The sequence below is a fragment of the Python bivittatus genome, unplaced genomic scaffold (genome assembly GCF_059951505.1).
Source record: "Python bivittatus isolate LINGU-HERP-01145 unplaced genomic scaffold, Pbiv_v1 ctg000350_np1212, whole genome shotgun sequence".
Classification (NCBI taxonomy): Eukaryota; Metazoa; Chordata; class Lepidosauria; order Squamata; family Pythonidae; genus Python; species Python bivittatus.
In genome coordinates, this window is record NW_028277074.1 from 27099507 (window position 1) to 27112029 (window position 12523).

Here is a 12523-nt window from a genome sequence, read left to right on the forward strand (position 1 = left end):
GAAATTATTTACTTATTATCAAACAACTGAAATATTTTTACTTATTACTTATAAGACTTCACGTCTGTTTGGGGTATGTTCAACATTGTTTCATTTGCATAGCCTGATATATCTGGATGCCTCGTTAAATGAAATTAGGTGGCTACTGCAAAGGGGGAGAACAGCTTCTATAATAATGGAGAGACACTTTGATGCAGGGTGCTGGCCTAGGAGCCAAAAAACTGTGAGTTCAAGGCCTCCCTTAGGCACAAAAGCTGGCTGGGTGACTTTGGACCAGTCACTCTTTCTCAACCCAACCCAGCTTACAGGGTTTTTGTGGGGAAAATAGGAAGCAGGAGTATTAAGTATGTTTGCCACCTTGAGTTAAACAAAAAAGGCAGGATAAAATAATGATGATGATGATGTTTCCAAGGAGATACTTGGGAAGTATCATGATATTATTTCAGTATCTCATTCAAACATTTTTTTTTCCTTCTCTCAGACATCTTTATAGTTGTTTTTAAGTACCCACGTTATATTGGGATTGTGAGCTTTATATTTATTCATATTCTGCTCCTCCAAGATTTGTTTAAAATTACTATTTTATCATTTTTATTATTTTATGTAACTTTGCAATTTCTCTAAAGAAGTATCATTATTAGGCAGCTTAAAAATATAATAGATTTTATCACGTTACAACTCATTTCTCTTTTAGCTATTTTTGTTTTTTTACTTCATTATTCTATTTTACTCTAATAATGTTACCTTTATTTCAAAGCAGTTTGCATACATACGTACCCACTAAGCTATTCTCTTTTAAAGTCAGCAACACAGAAAAAGAGAAAAGTTGTGAAAAGGAATTAATGCCAAGAGATAAAGGTAAAGAAAAAAGCTGAACTATCTAAATCTGGTTTCTATTTCTGCCAATACTTTTCTATCATTTCAAACAGTCTGTGCTTCTACCACATCCATCCTCAATTCATCTACCCCCTTTTGTTGTTTAAAATTCTCACTTTTTAAAGATATCATCAATTCCATCCAACTATGACTTTTCCTTCTTCTTGACTCATTTACTCACCTTTGTATATATCCTACTGTATGTATTCAATCTTCAGAGATTTTCCACAGAGAAGAATTTTGTGAGAAGGGACAAAGGAAAAAGGAAAAGAAATCAAGTTCTAGGACATTATTTGAAGGGACTAAAGATCAAGATTGTTAGAAGTAAAAAGAAGGAATATAAAGCTGGTTTATTTGATCAAGATTAAAATAGATATGTTTTTATCTTAATGGACTTTTGCTGACATCAGGACTGAAATCATGAGGTTTTATGGATTTGTTTATAGATAAGAGATAGGCTATGGGAAGAAGAGTTCACTGTTGTATTTTAAGAGAAGGTGATAAGTTACACCTAAAATTGTTTATACTTGTGATAAAGGGGGAAGTCATTTCCTTATATGTTACTAAACATACTTCTGACACAAACCATTCTACTGAATTCAGCTTTTGTGCCTTTTGATATACTCAACTCTCAGTTCCATTTAACAAAGTACTCAGAAGTACACTCTTATACATAGCAAGCTAAAACTTCTTTTAACAAAAATTCATTCCTTGCAACAAACAACATACAATTCTGTACATTCCTACCAACATTTGTAAATCTTAAAATTTCTTCATCTATTCCCATCTTTATAAACATTTGCCAAGATACACAAATTAATCTATTTGTGCTAATGTGTTACATTTATGTATAATTTGTAATCATTCACCTCATTTGCTCTGACAAGTACAACAAATTTGGCCATTGATGTGTTAATTTTCTGATCCATACTCCTTGTTGCATCATACAGTCTGTCTCATTACAAATCATTCAGGTTCATGAGGACTTCCAGGGAAGGTATGGTGAACTGAAGACAGTTGTGCTAAAGCAGAGCCGATGACCAAGGTTCTTTGGAACCTCTCCAGATAAGGAGAGGATGAGAGATCTGCCACATGTGCTCCAGATGGCTACTCCTTGTGAGAAGACTGCAGCAGGTGGCTTTCTGTGGGTTTGCGTGCCAGGAGATGACAGGATCATCCATCTTGCTTGCAACTGTGGTGGAGACTTTTAAAGGACACTATGTTTGCAAGCCTCACTTTCTAATCACTTTTGGAAATTGCCTATTAACCATCTTAAAACTATTAGACACCTTTGGAATGTCAAGTTTGAAAGTCTTCATCAGGTGAGTTTATCTTCAACTATAAACAAAGAACAAAAATTACAAGCTTAAGAACTTAAAGAATTTGAAATAAACAGCAAAAAGCTACTGTAAATAAGATTTTGATCTAAGAAAGTTATAAATGGATAAGGAGCCCAGATAAATTTGGAATATTGACTTTTACTGTAAGATTTTGGAATTAACTATAAAAAATAAACAACTTCTCATGGGAAACAGACTTATTTTGTCTATCCCGGTTATTGCAAGTCAAAACAAAAGGTAAGTAATGATTTTAGAAACTGGACACTAGAGAAGACTAAAGATTTTAAGCAGAAGAGAAAAAAAATACAAGGCTGATGTCAGTTAATACTGGGACTTACAAAATAACACAAAACATTATAACATCAGAAATATCAAAAGAGATTTTTGAAGAATGGTGTCAGAAGTTAGTAACTACAACATCAACACTGTCAGTAACGATGTCTGCTTCTATGGATAGACTACAGGTAGTCCTCACTTAACAACCATTCGTTTAGTGACTGTTCAAGTTACAGTGGTACTAAAGTGACTTATGACCAGTGCCCAAAGTTATGACCATCCAGCATCCCCACAGTCATGTGATCATGATCCGGGCACTTGGCAACCAGCTCGCACTTATGAGAGTTGCAACATCCCAAGAACACGTGATTGCCATTTGCAACCTTCCCAACTAGCTTCTGGCAAGCAAAATAAATGGGAAACTGCTTGATTTGCTTAATGACTGTGTGATTCACTTAACCACCACCACAAAAAAGTCATAAAATTGCGTCCGATTTGCTTAACAACCATCCTGCTTAACAACCAATTTTCCTGTTCCTATTGTGGTTTTTAAGTGAGGACTGCCTGTATATCTAAAGGATGTTAATAAAGGAATGACAGATGTGGAACAAATGTTATCTGACAAGATAAAGTACAGAATGTGGAACTGCAAATGACAGGCCAAAAGAATGATTTGGAAAAGGATTCTTTACTGGATACAAAAGAAACCGGCTAAAGTTTTAAAAATTAAAAGGAAAATAGAAACGATAAACCAAGAGAATGATCTGGAAAATATTGTATTATTGGAACTACAAAAGAAATTGTTAAAGCCTTGAAGAAATCTGTGCGACTGGGTAAAGAATAATTGAAGAGAAATCAAATCCTATGACAATATTTGATTGAATTAAAGATTAAGACTGTTAGAAGTAAAAGGAAGGAATATAAAGTTGGCTTATTTGATTAACCAACCTTACTTAAAGGTTAAAATAAGACATTTTTTGCAATGTTCTGGACTTTTTCTGGACTTTTTGCTGACACCAGGATTGAAAAGTTGATGTTTTCTGGATTTGCTTATAGAAAAGAGATGGAATATGGGACGAAGAGATATCTGTTTAATCTTATAGGGGGTGAAGAATAATTAATTTTTTGTATACTTGTGATGAAGGTTGGAAGTCACTTCTTTTTTTTCTTTTATTATATCTTTTCTTTTCTCTTCTTTTCTCTTCTTTTCTCTTCTTTTCTCTTCTTTCTTCTTTCTTCTTTCTTGTACTTTTTATTCTTTCTTCCCATTCTATTTTCTTTAAGTTTAATTTGTATTAGTTTTTACTATTGTAATTGATATTCTTAATAAAAATTATATTTAAAAAATCATTCAGGTTCACAACCTAGCATTATCTGTGCACAAATGTACATTGTCATCCCCAACCAACATAGCTTTAAAATCACCACTAGCATCCCTTATACATTTATCTATAAATGCATGAAAGAAACTAAGGGCTATTCTTATATGAGTCCCTGCTCAATGATGAAACATTGCTAAATACTCCATATATTCTCACATATATTGTCACTTGATCACTCTCTTATCACATTTGGCAACTAACTCCAGATTCATGTAAAACAGTCCATGATTAAAGTATTTACAACACTTTCTCTAAATCAACACATGTGCACTAAACTTTCTTTCTCACATCCACACTTTCTCAATGACCTGCTGAATAACTGTGTGTGTGTGTGTGTGTGTGTGTGTGTGTATATATATATATATATATATATATATATATATATTTGCATATATATATATAGTCTGCATGCCCCTCCCCAACCATGCTGCACTTCTCAGCATTGTTCACGGTCACCTTTCATTCCCTTTCAATCAGAATTTTGTCAAACATTTAACTAATCCTCCTGTAGTTTTTGCATTCACTTTTTAAAATTTTTCCTTTTGTATAAGGGAACAATAATAGCATTCTTCCAATTGTCAGTTATGGGCACAGTCCTTCCACACATGTTAAATAAGCTGCACATCTGCTTTATAAGCAAACCACATCCTTATGTTAATATTACCCCTTCTATACCTTCTACACTTACTTTCTTCTATATCTTTTATATTTCCATTGTTTAAACATTTATTTATTCTTTTCATTGCTTTTTGTGTTGGACACTAACATATATAGTATTCATTTCAGCTCTACTCTTCAACATGTCACTTTCATCCCATGCAACTCTCTAAAACAGTCCTTCACTTCAGTTTCATTTCAAATAATTCCACCACTTTTTATTCTTCTGCTGGTGGTTCTTTTTTGAGCCCTTTTCCCCACTTCCAAAACATTTTTTCACTGCCTCTTTTATTTTCACACTTCGTTGCTCTCCGAAACTTCCTTTATACAATTCTATCACACTACATCTGATTTATTACACAATTGATCATAGATTTTTTTTATTTGGCCTGATCTCTTTCTCATCATAAAGCTAAGATAGAAAACGAAGCTGTCCTTCTTTATCCTGACTCAATATTATCTGCTGACTTTCTCTCCATCATATGTGTTAAAAGAAGGTGTAAAGTAGAGCCTGCTGTCTTCATATGGGCTCTCAAAGCAATTCTAAAGTTTAATTTCATTACAAAAGAAGATCTGAAAAGTGTTTGTTGTGCTATAGGTACCTTTAATATTATACACTGGAAGTTCATTTGCATGTTTATTATTGTGGGAAGATATCTTGAAGAAGCAACAATGTCAGAGAATCACTAGATGACAGAAGACTTGAATAAACCTTGGAAAAGAGATCATTTTGTCTAACAATCTGCTGAATATGCAGATGTTTCTACAATGTTCCTGGCAAGGGGCTGTCCAGCTCCTGTTTAAGGATATCCAGTAAAAGAAAATCTACCACCTTCCAAGACTCTTCATTCTAACACCTAACATCTTTCTCTGCTAAGAAGTTTCTCCTCATATTTATGTGACACTTCCTTGTAATTTCCACACTCTAATTCTAAACTTAATTTGGGAGCAAAAATCTGCTGCCTGCCTGTCTCTTTGATATTTGAAAACTCCTGCTGTGATTTTTTTTAATTTAATTTTTTAATTTCTATTTTCTTTCTTTAAATGTAACCAGTTTTCAAGGTTCCTTCTCCCTTCTTGTTCTATTTGACTTCTGAGAATAAAGTCTAGTTTATCAATACCCTTTATAAATTGCGCTGCCCAGAAATGGTCACAGTACTTCAGTAGGGCTAAATACAGGAAAGAGCACATTGTCTGCTTCCTATGGCTGCACAATATATTTTTGTTAATGCATCATAAAATTGCACTAGATTATTTTAGTAGCCACAAAATACTGCATCTCATATTTAGCTTGTGATCTACTAAGAACCCTAGATCCTTTTCATGTGTACTACTGCCATGCTAGATCACCTTTATCTTACACATATGTCTTTTATTATTCACAACTAAACATACAACTTTTATGAATATAAGACTTTATATTCTACCTATGCTGGTACGCAATTCTTGCATTATCTGTTCTACTTGTGTTGGGCTTGACATGATTACTGTTTAGAAAAAGACTGATGCAAAAAAAGAAAAGTAACCTTGCCTTTTGTTAACTCTTCAATGGACCCAACCCTTCCTCCTTTTTGTTCTTAACATAATGAAATAAGCTTTGTTGTTGTTGTTGTTTTAATATCCTGTAAAAGATTTATTTTATTCCAGGGCTTATCTTGACATCATCCTTATATATTTGGGTACCCTATTATTTCCTTCCCTTATTTCAGATCCCTCCTTTTCTTGTACATGTGCCTTTTGAGTCTCAGCCAGCAGTGTCTGCAAGGGGAGATCAATAAAGGCAAGATGGCACACGCTGTGCTGCAATTCATGGCAGGGCTTGCATCATGATGCCACTTCTGTCATTCTGACTTTTTAATCCTCCCCCTGCAGATGCTGCTGGTCTTAATTCTTTAGAATGGCTGCTATGTAGCAACAGTACCTGATCTGTATAGTTAAACTTCAATTTTAATAGTGTCTTCAGTGTTCTAGATTTCAGAATCTTCCATCTCTCTTGAATTAGTTCTTTTCCCTACAAAAATTTTAAATATGAGCCATTGCCCAATTTTTGAAATATAAGGTCATGAATAGTAATGCGTAATTTCCAGAAAAGAAGCAACTGCATTTCCCATTGGCATGAAAACTGCACTTTTGAATGTAGGAAAGTTCTAAAATGGAAACTGTGTCCAGGCATTACCTTTGTCTTTTCAGTCCAACATGGGAAGAGTAGTGAGTAGTTTTTCTTCTATTTTAGTCACACTGATGATATACAGTAAGTGAAGAGATGATTTCCATGCTTATAGCTTAATTATCTACAGTGGGGGACTTTGCTTTGCATATGATTTCCATGTAAGCTGGAACCCCTGAGTCTGGAAGGGTTTGGAAACATTTGTTGTTGTTGTATAGAAAGATTCCCCATGTAGACAAACCTGCTGTAAGGATGAGACCCTCCCCTTACTTATTTCATTGGAAATACTAGGAAAAAGGAGAGGCTGATCATTGATCTACCAGTATTGGACTGAACACAAAAAAATAATGTTAGAACAGAGCCTTTGTCAATTAAATATGGCATGCACAACAGCAGGAATTGTAAAATAACAATACAGACTAAGGATCAATATGAAAAATGCTTATTTACAGATGCAGATAAATGGTTCAGACATGGAATATTGGTATTCTGGTAGGGAAAAAGCCATAAAATAGGAAGATTTTTGCGCAGTTGCAGGTGCTATTATAAACATATTATGTTTTTCCAAAAGAAAGATCAATAAACTGACATTCTTGTAGTGATTCTTACTGAGACAGGAAGTTTCTGTAGACTTCAATAGAGGCATTGATCAGGTTTCATAGTCAATAGAAACAAACCTCAAGAGGTCTTTGGCCCTAGTGCAGTAGATTCTTTATTAACTGACTAAAAACAATATTGATATTCTGCTGCATGTTCAATTGTTTAATAGGCATGTGCTTCAATGGATAAAGATAACTTCAACAAAGGTATTTAGGACATCTCATTCAACATTTTCAATGGCATATTTTGAGTGGGGAGATGTCTGAGTGCAACAATACCCCAACTCAGTTCATTCGTAACTGCCCATTTCTCACTGGATTACACTTTGCTATAAATTGAACTGAAGCCCATATGACATGGAAATATATATACATACTACTGCTGCTACCACTACCACCACCTCTACTACTATACTATCAAGGATATTCACATTTTCCTAGGGAGAAATACTTCTGAATTAAGGGAGCCTCATTACTGAGTATCCATGTATGTAAGTTTGAGCTCTGCATAATAAATATTGATATTGACTAGTGCTGCTTATTGTGTGAAGATTATCTTTTCCTGAGTGTTGGTTTTAATCCAACAGTTCAACAACCATCTGCCTTGTCAGAAAACTTGGGTTAACAGAATAAAATATAATATAAAATGAAATGCAATCATTTTTGACTGATGTTTCAGAAGCCAGTGCTTTTGTTATTCTCCTAAGAAAGGGATTTTTATAGAGTTTTTATTTATGGTAAAGCAAGCTGTGATTATATTTACCTCAAGTGACATGCATTTGTGTCATCATTTCACCTTATAAAGGAGATATTAAATTAGCCCAACACTATAGCTCAGACATGCTCTGTAATTTACCCAATAAATTCTAATGGATAACTTCCAGTATAGATTTATTAACACCTATATATGAAATGTGCAAACTACAGTCTAAAAGATTTTATAGTGTTGGTAAGGACATAAAGATAAATGACTGGTTTATAACTCCTAATTAAAAAAAAGAAAGAGAAGCCAATATTCAACTTCCAAGTAAAGCTACCCTAAATTGAATTCTAATTTTATTGAATAGCTAGGCTATACCAATAATCCCTGTTATTTGGACCAAGCAAAGTCAACTGTAAGTTTCTAGACCCTTCTACCTAATAAATAATTTAAATGGACTTGAAAAATCTTCTTTATCTAGACTCCAAGTGTTTGATTAAGTAAGATCTCTTTATTGCCATATCCTGGCCAACTGGATAATTTTGTAGCCTAGATCTGGTAGCTGTAGACTATGGCCTGAGCTCTACCTATTTGTTCTAAAGTATTTTAGTTGAAAGCATTAATATACTGTTGCTGGGTTGTACTTTTGAGACAAAAAAAAAAAAAAAAGATAGTCTGAAGTCTTTTTTAATCTTTGGCAGTAATGTTGTTAAGGCCATATCTACATGCTACATTTCTACCAATGTGGTATTAACACTGAACTGTTGAGTCCCCATGATGCTGTCTCCTTGGTAACCATGCAAATTTTATTCTATTTAATCTACAGTGTAATGTTGTAGATATATGGAGCTTAGGGGTTAGCCATTTCCACATTTGCAGGAATCTTTGTGTCACCTTGTCTCCTGCCAGCTATAATTCAAGCAAAGTGATTGGCAAACTTAATCTTTTTAATTAGTTTCACAATCCCTGTAAAAAACTGACCAGCCTCACGTTATTATTAGGACTACCAGATCTGAACTGCAAAAATCTATTTTATGTATTTTTATATTTTATGTTTCTTTTATTGTCACCTTATTGTCATTTGAATTTTTGCAATTTCAGATCTGATAGTTCTAGTCATTAGCACCCCCCGCCCCAGCCTTTCCCAGGATTTTCCATACTGCAGCCTTCATTTGCTTGTCTCTGTTGTATAAACTAGCTGGAAACAAATCTAAGATGTTATTTTCTGGATTTCAAATCCTTTCTTTACTTTGCCCATGCTGATGATCAGGTGTTTTTTTCCAGATTGTGGTTAATACAGCTTCCACTTGGTGGATTTCCCTCTTTTTTTTAATTTCTTTTACTTCCCACCTATGCCAAGAAAGCAAGAGCCAATTGCTTTCCTTTCTCTGAGCATGTCTTTTGCAGACTTGTGGGGGGGAGGGGAGGGGAGGGACCAAAAACAGTTTTACACTTCTTCCCACTTGGTTTAGAAGGAGAAACTTGGCAGAACTTTTGTTAATTTCACTCAGTTAAAAACAGAGAGATAGTGGGTGGGGGGTGGGGAACAGCTCACACATTAACATGTCACATTTTCTCTGCTTAAACTGTTAACAAACCCCACAGACAGTTTTACACTTCTTTCAGTCACTTGTATCAGAATAAAAGCTTGATTTTTCCCCCAATATCACCCAGTTTAAAAAACAAAAACAAAAACAAAGAGAGCCAGTTTGGTGTAGTGGTTAAGGCATCAGGCTAGAAACTGGGACACCATGAGTTCTAGTCCTGCCTTATCTATGAAGGCAGCTGGGTGACCTTGGGCCAGTCAGTCTCTCTCCCCTAGGAAGCAGGCAGTGGCAAACCACTTCTGAAATCTTGCCAAGAAAACTGCAGGGACTTGTCCAGGCACTCACTCACTCACTCACTCACTCACTCACTCACTCACTCACTCACCCACCCACCCATATACTCATACAACAAAACAAAACAACCACCCAAGTTGGTCAGCTTTTCTCCATTTCACTAGCGGAAAATAAAGAAAGGCCGGGTTTTTCATGACAGGCACCCCAGCAGCCTGATGCACAATGGGCATCCATGGTAGAGAACCTGGCCTAGGGGACCATGCCTGATATACCACCAGACACCAACCAGTTGGAACAGAGGGACATGCATAAGATGGAAGATAGACCAGGCTGTCTTGCTTGCATCAACGGTGTGTGTGTGTGTGTGTGAGAGAGATTATTTTTGATTTGGAGCAAGAAACCTGAGGTTGAGGTCCCCTTCCCAGCAGGCTAGTGCAGTCTGAGAATGATGTACTGTAATCTGTTCCTGCCCTTCCAAAGTGACAGGTAGCCCTCCTCATGCTAAGGTAGGCAGGAAGTACAGATCAGTCCAGACCCTTACAGATTCAGAGACTCTATACGCAACCTACTTGTGTGGTTGCAGAATTGGGAGCAGTGTCTGGCTGTCAAATTACAGTCACATGCTATTATCAGTGGGATTTTATATACAGAAAGAATGACATTTTGATGGCAAGGCAACTTTCTTTTCATACCAAGAGCTCCAATTTTGCAACAGCCACACAGAGCTTTACTAAAAACACAGGAGGATAGCAACTTACTATTTTCTATTTAAGTGAGGAAATGGATTGAGGAGATTTTTGTATTAGGGGTCAGCAGGAGGGAGCAATGATTGGGTAATGGTGTTCCCTGCTTATTCTCAGTGTTTCCAAGACTTAGAAACGTCACATAGCTGCCTTTTCTACTGGGGAGTAGAAACAACAGAACTGCCCTAAATGTTCTTCTCCTTGAAGGAGCTACTGGGAAAAAGGCCCATAGCAAAGTTGAAAGTTTCAGACGTAATCATTTATATCTTCAAGTATGGCATTGAAACCTCAGAAGCAGTGTTTATCAGCCTTTCTTAGCCTTACATCTTTCAGAAAAGAATGTAATTTAAAGAATTCCCAGCCAGTCTCTGGGGGCACCATTTAGAGAAGGCTGAAATAGACATTGGAGAGGAGGGGAAGATCTTTTCACTTCTGAGGGCTACCTATGAAGCCTGGCTGAGTGGCCGACTATTTTCACAAATATCAACACAAACGTCCACCATCCTCCCAGTCAGTTTTATTTCCCTTGCTCAAGCCCCTTGCTAACAAGCCCTGCAAAATAGTTGAGGGAGGCCATATATTTAAGAAAGTATGCTAAGAGTTCAAATTAGTCAGCCTGATAAATGCCAGCAGTTGATAAATTCTGTGTAAATGAAGATTTACAGACTTGAGTTAATATGGTATAATTTTTCATCCACTTTTCTTTTGCTATATGATATTTTTTAAAGTATCAAAAAGACTTTCCATTGGACAACATAATTAGTTGTTTCCTGAGCACTAGTGCCAAAAGGCAGTTTAATTACTCTCTGAAGAAATGTTAATCAAGATACTTAGGACTAGAACCTTACTTTAATAGAAATACTGAGTCCAATTGGGAGGATTGGTGGAGAACTGTTAGTAGATACCTTTCTGAGTTATGGTTTCGACTAGTGAGAGGGACTGCAAAGTCACCTGAAAATTAATTTTATGAGACCAAATACAGTATGTAATAAAGAGGATATAGAAGTAAAAAGTAGATCTTTAACCAAGATTTGTTAGGAAATGCTACTACATCAGCTAGGACTAGTCACCATTACAAAGGAGATACATAATAGATTTAAAGTTGAAAACAATGTTAGATTAACAAGTTCACAAATTATACCTTGTGGACCTTCAAAAGAAAAGGTCCATTGATCAGGTGTATTGCCAGAGGAAGAAATTATTGTCTTTGCGTGCACAATCTTTCAGTACATTTTATATAAAGCACAAATAACGGCATCTCTGAGGAGGATAAAGAAATCTAAGAAGCTATTAGAGATGAGAAGCTTGCCAAATAGAACACGTGGCAGCCTTAATAATTGTCACAAACATGGCTGAAACACAACTTTGAATCAAATGTTTAAATGTGAGGTACTCATAGTCCTTTCTGCCTGGAATTTTTGAAATATGAATTTAATTGTCTTTTCCATTTGTTGGATTGATTGATTGATTGATTGGTTTTGATTTTGTTTATGAAGACATTTCATAGGTTCCATAAAAAGGATTTTTACCAGTTTGAGCTTGATATAATAATCTCTCTTATCTCCAATATAACACCAAGTGGACCATGGAGTGTAATAGTCGGTAGGCCAGCTCTCTGAAGGAAAGGGCACTTCAACATGATTTCTATTCTCAGAGAAGTGCATTCTTATTAATATCCATTTTGACTGTAAAGCTGCAGATTGTTCAGGTTTAATCATTTGCAATACTGAGTTCCAGGGCATGAACTGCAGAAACAAATAACATAAAATAAGCCCTACATGAAAAATAGACTGGCTTTCTGCTGCTGCATTGGTAGCCAGAATTTGATATTAATATCCTACTGTTCCATAACTTTGATCTTCATCCTAGCTAATTCACAATCTGGCTGTTTCTTTAATATGAGATTAATTTACATACATGTCATTTAAGATTGTGTCAGTGA

At 35.5% G+C, this 12523-nt stretch overlaps 1 long non-coding RNA gene across 1 annotated transcript in view; it reads left to right on the forward strand.

Moving 5' to 3' along the window:
- Positions 1-12523, forward strand: part of LOC148215148 (uncharacterized) — a 33757-nt gene that overhangs the window by 645 nt on the left and 20589 nt on the right. The window lies entirely within an intron of this gene.